General features: G+C 32.8%; 1 pseudogene; it reads right to left on the reverse strand.

Moving 5' to 3' along the window:
- Nucleotides 1–6,841: 6,841 nt before the first annotated feature.
- On the reverse strand, nt 6,842–9,161 carry LOC113866652 (annotated as a pseudogene).
- Nucleotides 9,162–16,608: the final 7,447 nt, after the last annotated feature.

A 16,608-nucleotide genomic window follows, 5' to 3' on the forward strand; every position in this document is an offset into this window, starting at 1 on the left:
GGAGTTTTGGATTCAATAATTTCAGAAGAACAATAAGCCTTTATCCCGGGAAGGAACATGTTAGATAGTGTACTTGTGGCTAATGAAGCAGTTGATTATGTGCGGAGGTATAATAAGAGGTGTTTTGTGTTAAAGCTTGATTATAAGAAGGCGTATGATTCGATAGAGTGGGGATATCTTTTGTTTATGTTACGTAGCTTTGGATTTTCTGACAAATGGGTCAGTTGGATGGAAGCTTGTGTGTGTGAGGGAAGCCTATTAGCTTTGATTAATGGTTGTCCTACATTGGAGGTTCATATTGAGCGGGGCCTAAAACAGGGGGATCCTCTTGCCCCTTTTCTTTTTCTTGTGGCAGCGGAAGGGTTAGGAGTTCTTATGCGGAAGGCAGTGACTAGTGGGTTGTTCTCTGGTGTTACGATTGGGGAAGGGGGACCAGATATTTCTTTGCTGCAGTTTGCGGATGACACATTGATTATGGGAGAGGCTTCGGTGCAGAATTTGTGGACTTTGAAAGCAGTATTGCGTAGCTTTGAATTAATGTCAGGTATGAAAATTAACTTCCATAAATCTTTTGTATTGGGGATTAATACTGGTGATGACTTTGAAAACTTGGCTGCGGAGTTCCTACATTGTAAGATTGGTAGTTTCCCATTAAAGTATCTCGGGTTACAATTAAGTGTTAACCCGAGAAAGCCTAGTGCATGGAAGGGTGTGTTAGAGGCTCTTAAAAAGCGGTTAGCGTCATGGAAACATAGGTATTTATCGATTGGAGGTAGGGTGACTTTGATTAATGCCGTTCTTAATTCTATGCCATTGCACTCGTTATCCTTTTTTAAGGTGCCAAAGTCGGTAATAAAGGAAATTGTCACTATTCAACGGAATTTTTTATGGAAGGGTGTTAAGGATGGATCTAAAATCCCCTGGGTGAAATGGAAAACTGTATGTAGACCGCGGAAGAATGGTGGCTTGGGCATTAGGAATGTGCAGTGGTTTAATTGGGCGCTTCTTGGTAAATGGTTGTGGCGAGGTGTTAACTGTTCTAGTTCATTGTGGGTGCGGGTGTTGGAATCTAGATATGAAAAATTAGCTTCTTCTCTTCAGCGTTCATCAGTTCACAACAGATGTTCTTTGTGGTGGCGTGATTTGCTGGAGGTTATTCATCAAGGGAATTCATGGCTGGATGAGAAGTTTGATAGAAGTGTGGGTGCAGGTTTTCACACTCTTTTTTGGAGAGATAAATGGGTAGGAGGGGTGCGATTGTGTGAAGCATTTCCGCGATTATTTGCAGTGGCGAGAAATGCTGAATCATGTGTATTGGAGAATGGTTTTCATGATGGCACTAGATGGGTTTGGAATGTTAGTTGGCGAAGAGGACTCTTTCAACATGAGATCTTGAGCTTTAATCTTTTGTTGGAGCTTGTGGATGAAGTTTCTATTAAGTTACTACAAGAAGATAAATGGGTATGGAGGGCAGATTCTTCAGGTTGTTATTCAGTGCAATCTGCATATTCATGGCTATTTGAACTTTTTGGTGGTCCTAATATAGATCAGTGTACGGCAGATGCCTTGCAAAGGCTATGGAGAGAGAAGGTCCCTCTTAAGTGTCTGGTTTTTTCTTGGCAATTATTGTTGAATGCACTCCCTTGTAAAGGTTTACTGATTGATCGTGGTGTTTAAATTGATGATATAACTTGTTGCTTCTGTCATGGTTTGGAGGAACTTCCAACTTATTTATTTTTAACGTGCTTAGTTTCATCTCAAATCTGGTACTTTACTGCGCGTTGGCTTGGATTCTCACTGGTTCTGCCTTCAGATTTATCGACTCACTTGCTTTCTTGGGTTGGTGTTGGCTGTAGTAAAAGAGAAGGAATATGCTTATTAATTATTTGGGTAAGTACAGTGTGGTCTTTATGGTTGCATAGAAATAGAATTATATTTTCCAATGGTGTTTTGGATGAAAGAGAAGTCCTAGATTCTATTATTTTGAGATCCTGGAAATGGTTATTACTTGTTAGTAAAGGAGAAGCTATTATGTTAGCTGATTAATATTTGAACCCACGAAATTGCATTTGTCTTAATTTTGTATAAGTATATTTTTGCTTTTTATTTCTCTGAGTAAGTAGTTTTGTGTATATGGGTTTTGAGTTCCCCTTGAACTCTTTTTAATAAGATTTGTTTTGCCTATAAAAAAATATATATGCTCTTTTGTAGACAATTGACAGCTTTTGAATAAGACACAACTTCTGTTCTTATTTGTTTGTACGAGTCAGAGAGTATTTGCTATATAGGTTTTAAATTCTGGTTATAAGTCACATAGATATTAATTGTACTACATAAAGTCTAACTTTTTTATAACACAAATGTTAAGAGTGAGTCAAGTCAAGCAAATAAAAACAAAAATATTAATACGTATCAATCAATTTAAAGATTATTTTGTTCCGATCGATTTATTTTATATTCTTTTTAATTTAACAAAATAATATTCTTCTTTGTTCTTTTAATATTTGAAAAGGTTGCTGTGTTATTTTTTCATTTCAATTGTATTTGAATAGCAAAATATTTTTATTGAAATAAAAACTAGTTAGAGAGGCTTACCTAGAAGAAATGTTTGATTAAAAAAAAAAATCACATCATGGGCTGTCATATTATTAGACAAGTCTTTACTTTGATAGTTCCTATCCATAGAATATTTCACAACAAAATAAACAAGAGAACCTACAAAGAAATGGGATACATTTTAAACTTTATACCCTTAGTCTATATGTCACTAGTTGAACTCTTTATTTTTATTTAAATGTGTGTTTACTTCTATGATATAATATCTTACACGTAAATTAAAAAAATTAAAAAAATACATAAAATGTATTTTAAATTCAATATCTATGATCTATCATACTATTAGACTACATGTCAGTTCTTCTAAATATTCTATTAGTTTAGTTTAATAAATTTATAGTCCTCTAACATTTATTTTTGTTAATAATATACCTAAATCTCGCTCCTAATTTAATTTGAATAAAAGAATTTATTTAAAATTTAAAGTATTTTAATGATAATAATAAAATAATTAAACTAAATAATTACATATTATATAATAGGTTGTAAAATTTATATTAGAAACTACTCCTTCTAGTGAAACAAAATAAAATATTTTCTTGTTTCTTATTATAAGAAACAAATGATAGATTTAAAATGCATTAATTATTAAATTTTTTTTATACTATTCTTTTATTAATATCATCAAATATACACATTATTAACTGCATTATTTAATATCACAAGTATTTTTAGAACAATATATATATATATATATATATATATATATATATATATAACTGAATTAATTGCTTTCTTTGATCTAATGATTTAGTTTTTTATTTCTTATAAATAGAGCCAAAAGGAGTATAATATACAGTTACAAAAGTATTCTAAAATATAAAATTTGATTTACTCGTTGCATTATTATACATAATAGTAGAAGATACAATATCTAAATAAATAATAAAACTACAGGGTCAAAATGCGCTAAACATTAATTTTCATTAAAGAATCATCAATATTCACTTATGATGTTTTTATACTGTGTTATTCAATAACTAGAATACTCTACAAATTATCAAATAATAATAATAATAATAATAATAAAAGGAATGTATAATAAATCTTTATGATATTATAAAAATATATTTTAAAAAAAATATGTAAAATTTTCTTGGATGTCAATACTTTTCCAGTTTCAACTTCATTGACTATATATCATTTACTTTCAAAGCCTTACTCATGAATTGGTATAATAAAGAATCTTTTAGAAGTATTGGTCTTCCGCCCACACTTATGACCGACTCATCTCACCTTTTTTTATTTCTTTGCTAAGATTTTTGGCATGTAGCAGCTAAAAGAAAATCAATTTTTCAACGATCGCACCTTTGGAATATAGAACAATGTGAGTGATTAATTGTTTTATGTATTTATTTATTAGTGATTGATGGTTTCGGTTCTGAAACTCAAAGGAAGTGTTGCGCCAAGTTTCCAAGAGAAGCACAATCCTTGTTATTTTTGAATCGAGTTTGATTGGAGGCATGAATGAAAATGTAAAGATGTTGAATCCAATTGGGTCATTTATTATAATTTCAAAGTTTTGGTAAGATTGAATGATGAAAACCATATCAGGCAAATCAAGTTATATTATAGGAGCCTAATAAATTATAATTTATTAAATTTAAGATAAATGAAATGTTTAAATTTAGTGTAAAATTTTTTAGACTTTCTCAAGTAAAAAGATATATTTTACATCTCTTGTAGTTCCTTTTCCACCAGCATAAATTTTAACAATCAATATAATTTTTTACTTAACTAAAATATTGATAGAAGAATATGATTAAGAAAGGATGAATGGTTAAAGATGAAATTGCCCCTTCATTTATTTTTCCAAATGCGGGGGATCCCTTGTATTATTTTGCATGGATTTATGAGTAATATCATTTCCACTTTCAGTTTAAATAAGCTTTGAATTCTTAATTGACAAAACTACAGTAATGAGGAAATCGATATCAACAAATGTAAAATCAAGAGTGCCCCTTTTGGCCACATAATTACGTTATGCTTTCTCAAATTGGTTACTTCAAGGAATTGTATGTGAAGCAAAACAAGTGTTACATCTCAAGCAAAAGTTGTTCGGATCCGGATCTTAATGTTTCAGCACAAACTGCAGGGTTATGTTAGTGTTTTTTTTGTATTTTTACTTAAATAAAAATACAAAAATATAATCCTACAGTTAGGGGAGGGAATCCTTCTCCAAATTGTTTCATTGCCTTTTTCTTTATATTCTCTGCTTCAGGGAAAATCTAATTATTTACTGTGATTTTTCTTTGATTCAGTTCATGCTTTGAAATGCTAAAAAGGATAATTAGGGTATGTGCATTGGAATAAAAGACTTCTGAATGATTTTTGGATGAATCTAACCTTCTTGTGTTTTAATTTGTTTGAAAATAAGCAAAAGTTTAAGTTTAGGGTTGTGATGAATCCACATTTTATTGATATTTTACTTATCTTTTGATAGATTTTTTTATAAAAAGTTAAAGTTAGAAAATGTAAATACTTTAAAAATGTCATTTCTATTATTAATTCCAATTTCTCTAATTTGGTTCAATTTACATAGTTTTATAATCATCTTTTGTAAATATGCTTATTAGAATAAAATTGCAAGAAATGTTGAACAATGATCTATGAAATTTGAGCTTTCAAGAGAAAACTGGATAGAAATAATCACTTCTAACACCCAAAATAACTGTTCTAGCAAACATTCCCCAAAGGCCGGCTGAAAGTGAACGCTTCCAGCATTTATAATAAGTACTCCAGAGTCGTTTCTACGAAGCAAAGTGAGATAAAAGAGATTAAGTTTATAACTGTTAAATTTTTTAATTTTAATATTTTATTATTTAAATTAATATTTACACACAAGTCCTAAATACATTTTTAATATTTTAAAAAAAATCTCTTAAAACTTATCATCTTCCATCAAAACTCTAGTCATTCGATGGAAATTGGACTTGACCATGAAGCTGAAAGAGAAATGCACTAGTTAGACCATAACAAAAGAAAAAGGAGAAGCTTTGGATTGTTTGCATCAACTCAACTTAATTGATGAATAAATTTCTAAATAATTTTTTTGGTAAAATAAAGGTATCCCTTATGATCCTTATGAAATATGAATAAGAATCCAATAATAAAATTAAACCTCGATAAACAACTTAGCAAAGGGTGTTTGTCTTTCATGGCAAAGGAATTTTACTAGAAAACAAATGAAAGCAATTGAAAGAATGCTTTTAAAATTATATATTTATGGTGATATATATATATATATCTTATTGCTTGACCACAAACTTCTATCTGTAGGTCTTTTTTCAAAAATATTTAGGCAAAAATATATGTATAAATTGTAAAATGTGTAGCTCGTGAAGATTTTATTTTTATTAGGAGCTTATGTCTTAAAAACAACTAAAACAATTCTATTATACACTATGAATTTCATAACTTACTATTGTTATTTTTACATAATAGATGTATATTTTTTCTTAGTTTATATAAGATTCTTTTAATTATTTTATAAGAATTAAAAAAATATGCTTAATTTATTTAATGATATTAAGTTTTTTAATCAGTTATATTATTTTTTAATTATTGAAATATATTATATTAATCAATTTTCACTTAATTATACAACTACCGTATCTCTAGGCTCCATTAAGAATATTTTTGCAAACAAATTAATGCAAATTAAATAACAATTTATAAGAGATCTTATAAGAAATACCATAATAAATTTTTCAAAAGGACCACCATAATACTTCTATAATTTCAATAATCATACGAGAGTATATATATATATATATATATATATATATATATATAAATCTAAGATATTTAGTGAAAGAAAATTATAGATGCAACTATAAACAAATAAATAAAATAAAATAAAATTTTGCATATGTTGCATTGTTTTTTCTTTAATCTTTCATATCTGGAATAATTGTGATTAATAAGTTGTCAAGCTAATTTAACCTCTTATGCACCAAAGTTTAAAATTTATAGCATCAAACTCTAATTTTTTTATTCATCTCACTTTGTTTGTTAAAATTATATAATGTTAATCTTTCTACAAATTATGATTTTCTTCACTTACAAAATCTTCTCTATCAAGTGCAATATTTTCTAAACAAACTTAAACAAACACTTTTAAATTAGCTTTTAGTTTATTTAATGCCCATGTCAAAATTTTACCCTACTAAAAAATTTGCTTCAATTTGTACTTGGAAGGTGGCGAGAAAAGGGGATTAACAAATCATCCAATACCCACAAAAAAGTACTCTTGTTTAGACCTACACATTATTAATAATACAAAAATAGACAGAGCTCTCCATGATTTATATAAGAATGAAGGAGCAACCCCAGCCCACAATCCCACCATGAATCCAAATGCCATACTCACAAAAAACCAATTCACTTCATGTTCATCACTCTCATTGCCATTTTGATCAATGTTCGGAATTTTCCCATTTGAACTGCAGTTGATGGGCAACGGCTCGCCACATAGATTATTGCCAACAAAGTTGGATGCCTCAAGGGATTGCAACTGAGTGCGTGTTGGTATTTTCCCCTTCAAATGATTATAAGACAAGTTCAGCAAGCCAATAAAGCTTAAATTCGATATGGTTGTGGGGATTTCACCAAAAAGTTGATTCCTCGAAAAATCAATAGATTGCAATGAACGCATACTACCAATGCTTTGTGGAATATGACCAGTTAATTGATTGAGACAAGTTCAAAAAATTCAATCCATCTAAATTTGTGATTTCTCTAGGCATTTCTCCTATTAATTTGTTATCTGAGAGATCAATGCTTGTTACCAAACTAAGAATGTTTCGATACTCATCTCCCCTTCCATTCAGCCACAGAAGCATGCTCAAAACACACATTCTATAACTATTTACTGATAAACAATAGATAAATGGATCGGTACTTTTGTTTGGTAGCATCATGACATTCAAGTGGTTGAAACAATTTGGGATATTGCCTGAAAAACTATTGTTTGCAAGGTCCAAAACCTGGAGAGATTTCAAAGCACATATTTGACTGGGAATGTAACTCAAAAATTTGTTTGATAGAAGCCGAAGAAATTTCAAATTTGTATGTCTGTACCCGATCTATGCTGGGAATGTGACTCAATATTAACATAGTAGTGTTCTTTAAAATCGGGGGAAATTTTCCAGGAAGTGTGTTGTTACGGAGTTGCAAAGACTGAAGCGACGCTAAAGAGCCCAGAGACGAGGGTAAGTTCCCAATAAAATGGTTTCTTCCTAAATTTACATCTACAATATATGACCACACTAGTCAACAATCAGGAATTTCCCTTGATAAATTATTTGATGCAAGGTTGAGAAATACTAATTTCTTTGGTTTTTCATGATTTTTGCAAAGCAATTCAGTCATGGACCCGGAGAACAAGTTGTTTGACAGGTCTAATTTAATCATTTTTTCAAAAAGTTGAGGCAGTTGGCCACTTAAGCGATTTGAGCTTAGATCTAAAAGTTGAGTAGATATTGGATTCTTTAATGTATTTGCATGCTCACCATGGATGCTATTATGAGAGAGGTTAAAAAAAAAAAAAACATAAAAAAGCCTGAAAAAACGTTTCCCAAAACCAAGTGGGAATAGACTCTGAAATCCCTGGGGAGATTTCCAGGTCATAAAAATATTTTTGTGATTGAAACCACGATGAAAATTTGGGACCTAAATTCCATGAGCTCAATGTCAATTCAGCAACTTGAAATGTAGGACGCCAACTTGGAGCCACTTTTAAAGAGAAGTTGTTCCTCCCGCATAAAATTGTTTTAAGCTTGTAAGATTTGCAAGATCATCTTCCTTCACAACTCCTTGAAAATGATTGTCACCAATATCAAGATATGACAATTTAGAGAGCGATCCAAGACTTTCAAATGGATTTCCATTCAATTGATTGTTGGATAGATCAAGATGCCTTAATGACGAGAGTTTTCCAAATGATGGAGGGAGTGCACCATGAATTGAGTTGTGGGATAAGTCCAACGTCTCAATATTTTTAAACATCCCAATTTGATCTGTGAGATTGCCTGACAGGTGAGAACGCTGAACATGAAGAGTTGTGGGTCCATGGGAAATACAAGGAGCCAGAATTTCCAAGATTTCACTAACTCGTTGGTTGAGTTTGAGACGTGAGAACTCAACCTCCCTTATGTTGCAGAGATTACCCAAAGAAGTTGGAATTCTTCATTCAATCTGATTTCCAGAGAAACGAAGTGCAACCAGAGAAGTCAAATTTCCCAAGGCACCAGAAATATTTCCACACAAGTTGATGTGTGAAAGGTCTAAGAACATGAGATGACGAAAACTATGTATCCAGGTAAAGATGATGAAAATGAATTACCAGACAAGTCAAGAGTTTGAAGAAGTGTGAGGTTTTGAAGACCATCAGGAACTGGACCTTGGAACGAATTAATTCTTAATTGAAGAGAAACAAGTCTCCTCAGTCCAAATATCCACTTTGGGACAACAGAAGAAAAATGAGTAAAGGAAAGGTCGAGAGTGAGAAGAGATGAAAAGTTAAGTGAGGATGGAGAATACATTCTGCTAAGTGTAGGTCCAACAAAGCTGGAAGAGCACTCAGAGTTAGTAGCCAATCAAATTATTTGAATAGGTCTGCACCTTCCAAACCAACATACTGAAAATTGGAAAGACCTGTTAGAAATTGATACAAATTTCTAAAATAATCTAGAAAAATATTAGGAAAAATCTAGGAAAAATTATTTAGATCTTCTATTTTGTAGATATTTTTAGAGTGCTTTAGAACATTGTAAATCTTCAAATTCCAAGATACTTCTAGAAGAAAGTTCTAGAATATTAGATCACTCAAACTTAATGATGGAGGATGCCTATAAATAGGCAAGCCATCCCATTGTAAATGAAATAAAGAAGAAGTAATAAGATATCAAATCTCCATTTCTTGAGTCTCTTACTAAAACTTCTTCAACTACTATTTTCAACTATTCCTACTAACATTTCAACTATTTTACTCATCTCACCTATACCAAAAACTATCAGTGGCATCAGAGCTACGTTCGGTCATCTACTGGGCGTAGAAATATTACCATACTACTTCAAAATTAAAATAAACCACTTCCAAAAATTTCCTAACCCATGGCTAGCACTACTCAACCATCATCTCTTCCCGTCCTCATTTTCAATGGCGAAAATTATGATTTTTGGAGCACAAAAATGAAAACATATTTTACTTTCCAAGATTTGTGGGATGTTGTGGAAGAAGGATTCACTACTCCCTTAGACATATCATCCCTTACTGCAGCTCAAAGAAAAGAATTGAAGGAGAATAAATAAAAGGATTCAAAGGCCTTGTTTACTCTACAACAAGCTGTGACTGATGCAATTTTTTTAAGAATAATGGGTGCTACAATAGTCAAAGAAGCATGGAGTACGCTGCAGGAGGAGTTTGAAGAAAGCGAAAAGGTATGCGCTATAAAACTCCAAACTCTACAGCGAGAGTTTGAATTATTAAAAATGAAAGAGTCTGAGACTATCAAGGATTACTATTCTAAAATAAAAGAAATGGTTAATCAAATGAGAGGTTACGGAGAAAATATTCTTTACAAAAAAGTTGTTGAGAAATTACTGATTACAGTTCCTCGTAAGTATGATCTAATTGTCACCACTATTGAGCAAATAAAGGACCTATCTATTCTATCAGTGACAGAGTTGGTAGGGTCCCTTGAAGCTTATGAGCAAAGGTTGAGAAGGCATGATGAGGACTCAATAGAAAATGCCTTTTAATCAAAGCTCAAATTACGGTCTCAGAATAAAGGGAATGAAGCAAGAAAGAATAATAGAGAAACTTCTAGAAACAAAGAGAATTCTAAAAATTTCTCTAGAAACAATCAAGATAAATATCCTCCATGTGGCATCTGTAAAAGGACAAATCATGCTTAAGAAGAATGTCGATATCGTGGCAAACCACAATGTCGACACTGCAAGAAGTTTGGACACGTGAAAAAGTATTGACGCAATAAAAACAAGTATCAAGCAAATCTCGCTGAAGAGTATGATCGAGAACCATATTTCTTCTATGCTACCCAAGATTCCAATACTGAAACGAGTGAAAATTGGTACTTGGATAGTGGCTGCAGCAATCACATGGCCAAAAATATAAACATCTTCAAGGATATCGACAAATCCATCAAAGTGAAAGTTCGAATAGGGAACAGTACTATCGCTGAGTCAAAAGGTAAAGGCACTGTTATGGTGGAGACAAAGAAAGGTATGAAACTTATTACTGATGTCTTATTAGTCCCCAACCTCAAGGAAAATCTCTTGAGTATTGGCCAAATGATGGAGAAAGGTTATTCTCTCCACTTCAAAGGGGACACATGTAAGATATATGACAGCAAAAAGCAAGAGATTGGTCAAGTAAAGATGGAGAAAAGAAATCGAAGTTTTCCAATAAGTTTTCAACAAGGCGCTAATATTGCCATGAAAGCAAAAGTTGATACTTCAAGACTTTGGCATCGAAGATTTGGTCACTTCAATACTTATGCCTTAAAACTGCTACATCAAAAGAATATAATGAAGAGTCTTCCATGTCTTGAAGAAAATAATGAAGCTTGTGAAGGATGTCTCCTTGGCAAGCAATATCGACTCCCATTTCCTACTGGAAAAGCTTGGAGAGCAAAAGACTTATTGGAGCTTGTTCATACAGATATTTGTGGACCAATGCAGACACCATCACTTCATAGCAACATGTATTTTATCCTTTTCATCGATGATTTTTCTAGAATGACTTGGGTCTACTTCATCAAAGCAAAGTCAGAAGTCTTTGGAATATTCAAGAAGTTTAAGGCCCTTGTCGAGAAGCAAAATGGTAAACAAATAAAAGTATTAAGAAGCGATCGTGGCAAAGAGTATACCTCTCAAGAGTTTAATAAATTCTGTGAGGATGAAGGCATTCAGCGACAACTTACTGTTGCATATACTCCACAACAAAATGGAGTAACTGAGAGGAAAAACCGCACGGTAATGGAGATGGCTAGATCCATGTTGAAGGAGAAAGAATTGCCAAATACTTTCTGGGCTGAAGCAGTTTATACTGCTGTCTACATACTTAACAGATGTCCAACTAAGGCTTTCCAAGATAAAACTCCAATTGAAGCTTAGAGTGGGCAAAAACCATCAGCAAAACATCTAAGGTTTTTTGGATCAATTTGCTACATACACATTCCAGAAGAGAAGAGACTCAAACTAGAAAACAAAACCGTACGAGGTATCTTCTTGGGATATAGCTCACAGTCAAAAGGATATCGAGTCTACAACTTGCAAACCAAGAAGCTCACCATTAGTCAAGATGTTGAAGTTGATGAAAATGCTGCTTGGAATTGGAAAGATGAAAAGGTTCAGAAAAATGTTTGCATACCAATGCAGCAACCTCAAGAAATTGAAGAAGTCTCAGGTGAGAGTTTTTCACCTCTACAGCAACAAATTTCCTCACCAGAGTCTACTCCAAGACGAGTTAGATCTTTGGTGGATATATACGAGACCTGTAACCTGGCCATAATTGAACCTGAGAGCTTTGAAGCAGCGTAAAACAAGAAGTATGGGTCAAGACAATGGAAGAAGAGATAAAAATGATTGAGAAAAATAACATATGGGGGCTAGTAGATTGCCCCACAGAGAAAGATATCATTGGGGTAAAATGGTCTATAAGACCAAGCTTAATCCTGATGGCACAATACAAAAGTACAAGGCAAGGTTGGTAGCTAAAGAATACTCACAACAACCTGGAGTTGATTACAACGAGACATTTGCTCCAGTAGCCCGCCTGGATACTATAAGAACTCTAATTGCTCTTACTGCACAAAAAGGATGGAACATTTACCAACTAGATGTAAAATCAGCCTTTCTCAATGACATTCTTCAAGAAGAAATTTATGTGGAGCAACCACAAGGCTTCGTCAGCAAAGGCAATGAAGGCAAAGTACTAAGACTGAAAAAAGCTCTATATGGATTGAAGCAAGTTGCACGAGCATGGTACAGTAAAATCAATCAATACTTTACAGATAATGGATTTAGGAGGAGCAAAAGTGAGGCAACTTTATACACCAAGATCCAAGGTCAGTATGATATACTCATTGTCTCCTTGTATGTAGATGATCTTATCTGCATAGGAAACAATGTGGAGATGATAGCTAAGTTCAAAGAAGATATGATGAAGACTTTCGAAATGACCGACCTTGGATTAATGAACTACTTCTTCGGAATAGAGGTAAAACAAAAGAAAGAAAGAATATTTATCTCACAGAAGAAATATGTTGAAGCACTATTCAAGAAATTTAAGATGAATGGATGTAAGACGGTTAGCACTCCATTGGTGACAAATGAGAAATTGAAGAAAAATGATGGTGCACCAGAAGCTGATGCATCACTTTACAGAAGTTTGCTTGGAAGCTTACTATATCTCACAGCCACACGACCAGACATAATGTATGCTGTAAGTCTTCTTTCAAGATTCATGCAAAGTCCAAGCCAAATTCATTTTGGAACAGCAAAAAAAATCCTAAAATATCTACAAGGCACAAAAGAGTATGGTATATGGTACCAAACTAGGAGCAACTCAAAGCTACTTGGCTACACCGACAGTGACTCGGCAGGATCGATCGACGACATGAAAAGCGCATCTGGTTATGCCTTTTCACTAGGATCAGGAATAATCTCATGGGCTTCAAAGAAGCAAGCAACAGTTACACAATCAACAGCAAAAGCAGAATATGTAGCAGCTGCTGAGACTACAAGTTAAGCAATATGGTTACGAAGAATACTTGAAGAAATGGGAGAAAAATAAAATGAGCCTACTACAATCTACTGCGACAACAAATCAGCTATAGCAATGACAAAGAATCCAGTGCAGCATAGTAGAATAAAATACATAGCAATCAAATATCACTTTATCAGGGAAGTAGAAGGAACTAAAGAAATCAAGCTCGAGTATTGCACAACTGAAGATCAAGTTGCAGACATTTTTACTAAAGCACTAGCAAGACCAAAATTTGAACAGTTATGCACGAAGCTTGGAGTTACAGAAATTTGCATCAAGGAGGAGTATTAGAAATTGATACAAATTTCTAGAATAGTTTAGAAAAATACTAGAAAAAATCTAGGAAAAACTATTTAGATCTTCTATTTTGTAGACACTTCTAGAGAGTGTTCTAGAACATTGTAAATCTTCAAATTTCAAGATACTTCTAGAAGAAAGTTCTAGAATATTGGATCACTCAAACTTAATGGAGGAGGATGCCTATAAATAGGCAAGCCATCCTATTGTAAATGAAATGAAGAAGAAGTAATCAAGATATCAATTCTTCATCTCTTGAGTCTCTTACTAAAACTTCTTCAACTACCATATTTAACTATTCCTACTAACATTTCAACTATCTTACTCATCTCACCTATACCAAAAACTATCAAGACCCAATAGCCAACAAAGATTTTCAACGAACATAAGTTTAGAGGAATGACTTGCAAGGCCAAGATGTACCAAATTTGTGAGGTTCCCAAATTGAGGAGGAATCTTCCCACTAAATTCCGCATAAGAGAGGTCGAGGTAAGTTAAGGAGGTGATTGCTCCAAGGAAAGTAGGAATTTGCATACCTCCAAAGTCATTGTCGCTTAAGTCTAAGTAATTCAAATGCTTCAAATCAACCAAACATGGATTTATCTCTCCACCAAACCTCGACTTCAGAAAAGCATCTTATTCGACATCGTCGTACATGGGCAGTTATATTACTGCACACAAAATCCTACCCACTGGCAGCAATTGGTATGAGCAGTTGCTTTCCAAGAAGAAAGCCTATTCGAAGGATCAATGAGATGATCTTTCAACTTAACATGTGTTTCACTCTCACTTGGGATGCACACTACTTCGCAAATTACTACGGGAAACGTCAACAACGCAAGACAGATAAGGCTAAATATAGAGGAATTCATGATCACACAATGCATTCCATACCATGTTATTTAAGTGATTCTTCCTTGTGCAGATTAACCGTCTTTCTAATATTTATATTGGTTGGTGCTTTGCCAATTTTTAAAACTGAAATCTCATCATCTGCCTTCAGGTTGAGAAACATTTCAAATCTTAACCAATATAGTTAGACAATGCATTCTACTTGTGCTTATTATCAAAGATTGAATTGTTTAAGTATTTGATTATGCAAGTGTTCAGAAAATGTTAATATTACGTTACTAACTTGCATTTTAAAAAATAATAAATTATATTCTCATAAATTATGTATACTTAAGATTTGATTAAATAAACATTTAATTAAGTTGAATTTTCATATATAACCCAATAATATAAGAAGAAAATAATTTACTACTTCTTAAAATAAATAAATAATTAATTTTAACTTGAACTACTTAGAAAGCAAAAGTTTTAAGTGAAAGTGATCCACCACAGTTTTACGTTCAAAATAATAAAACTGTAAATTAATTAAATTAAAAGCAAGGAAGAAGGGAGCAACAAATTTTTGTGGAAGCTTCTACTTTTTATTTAAAAATAATACATACAGCCAAAAACTTAAATTTCTATTCATGCGGCGGCTTCTAATATCCTCCCTTCTTTTGTAAAAAATAAAGAGAAGAAATCTTTTGCAAAAGCTATCATGTATTATGGACCGTTAATTTTAATCGAATGGTTACGAATGAATTACAGGATACCGATTATTCAAGTTAGATTTCTAAAAGGATACATTGATAATTTCGTGGTTTTATTCTTTCTTCGTGTTTTGTACGTCTTCTTGTTGTTGCTCATGTTGTTATTTTAATTTTTCGCATCACAAGATAATTATGGAACTGGGTTGCATTATGTCCCATTTCATTTCTTGACAAACGTGAAACTGTATCAGAATTATCTCTTAAGACTTACATTTAATAGTGATATGTTTTATTTTAGTTGCATTTTTATCTTTCATCTGTGAAAGACATATAATATTTGACGGTATTTGTGGTGAAACACAGACACATTTTCTACTATATCAACCTTTAAGATACAGATTGTAGATAGAATGATGGAAGTTATAAAATAATTCAATTTGGAATTGTAGGCAATATTACAAAAAATTAAACGTGAATATCAGTTTGTGCAATAACCCACATATAGAAGAACCTATATTTATTAGTGTGATATGAAGAATCTATGTACCATTTTTGTTGTGAAAATGAAAGGGTAGAATATATACGTGAAAGAAATAGGAGCGGGATTTGCATCGGTTGTTATAAAACTAATATCATTAGGTGACGATCGTAATTAATTTGCATCAGTTTTGTGGCAACTACGTTATAAATTATGTTCATGGACTGTATTTGTATCGGTTATATGAGAGAACCCATGTAGATATACTTTGTGAAGGACTCCATTTGCATCGGTTTTATGGCAAGTCCGATGTCATTAGGCAACCACTTGTGTTGACTTGATATGGCCACTTTTTACATCTGTTATGTGATAGAACCCATATAAATATACTTTGTGAAAGAATATTGCATTGGTCATCCAATTCAACAGATGTAGAAGTGACAACCCATTTTAAAATTTGAAATAATGACATAACAGATGTCATTATCTAACCACCCTCTACTTTACCCATATTTCAATGACTTCCTTATAGATTTCCCCATCCACTCCCGTTGTGTTTAAATCATTCTCAGGTATGCAGTAACTTGCTCGGGACAATGGGAAAGCTGTCTCATAGTTGCCTGTTCTGATTCCCGATTATAAGTAAGGCCGATTTCGCTACTTCATATAGGCTACTCAAGGCGTTGTTCACACGTCTTGGTGAAGAAGCTGTGATTGGTGCGATTTTTGCTTCTTTCCATTCTTTCTTATACTCTGGTAGGTCAGTGATCGAGAGATTATGTATTGAAGAAATAACCGATGCTCTTTCCGCTCTTGGTGGAATAAGTTGGTGCTTTATGCTTTAGTAGGGGCATTCTCTTCTGTTTCAGAAAGAACTCTGA

This window comes from Abrus precatorius, unplaced genomic scaffold (genome assembly GCF_003935025.1).
Source record: "Abrus precatorius isolate BTA unplaced genomic scaffold, Abrus_2018 Scaffold5, whole genome shotgun sequence".
In the NCBI taxonomy this organism is placed as follows: Eukaryota; Viridiplantae; Streptophyta; class Magnoliopsida; order Fabales; family Fabaceae; genus Abrus; species Abrus precatorius.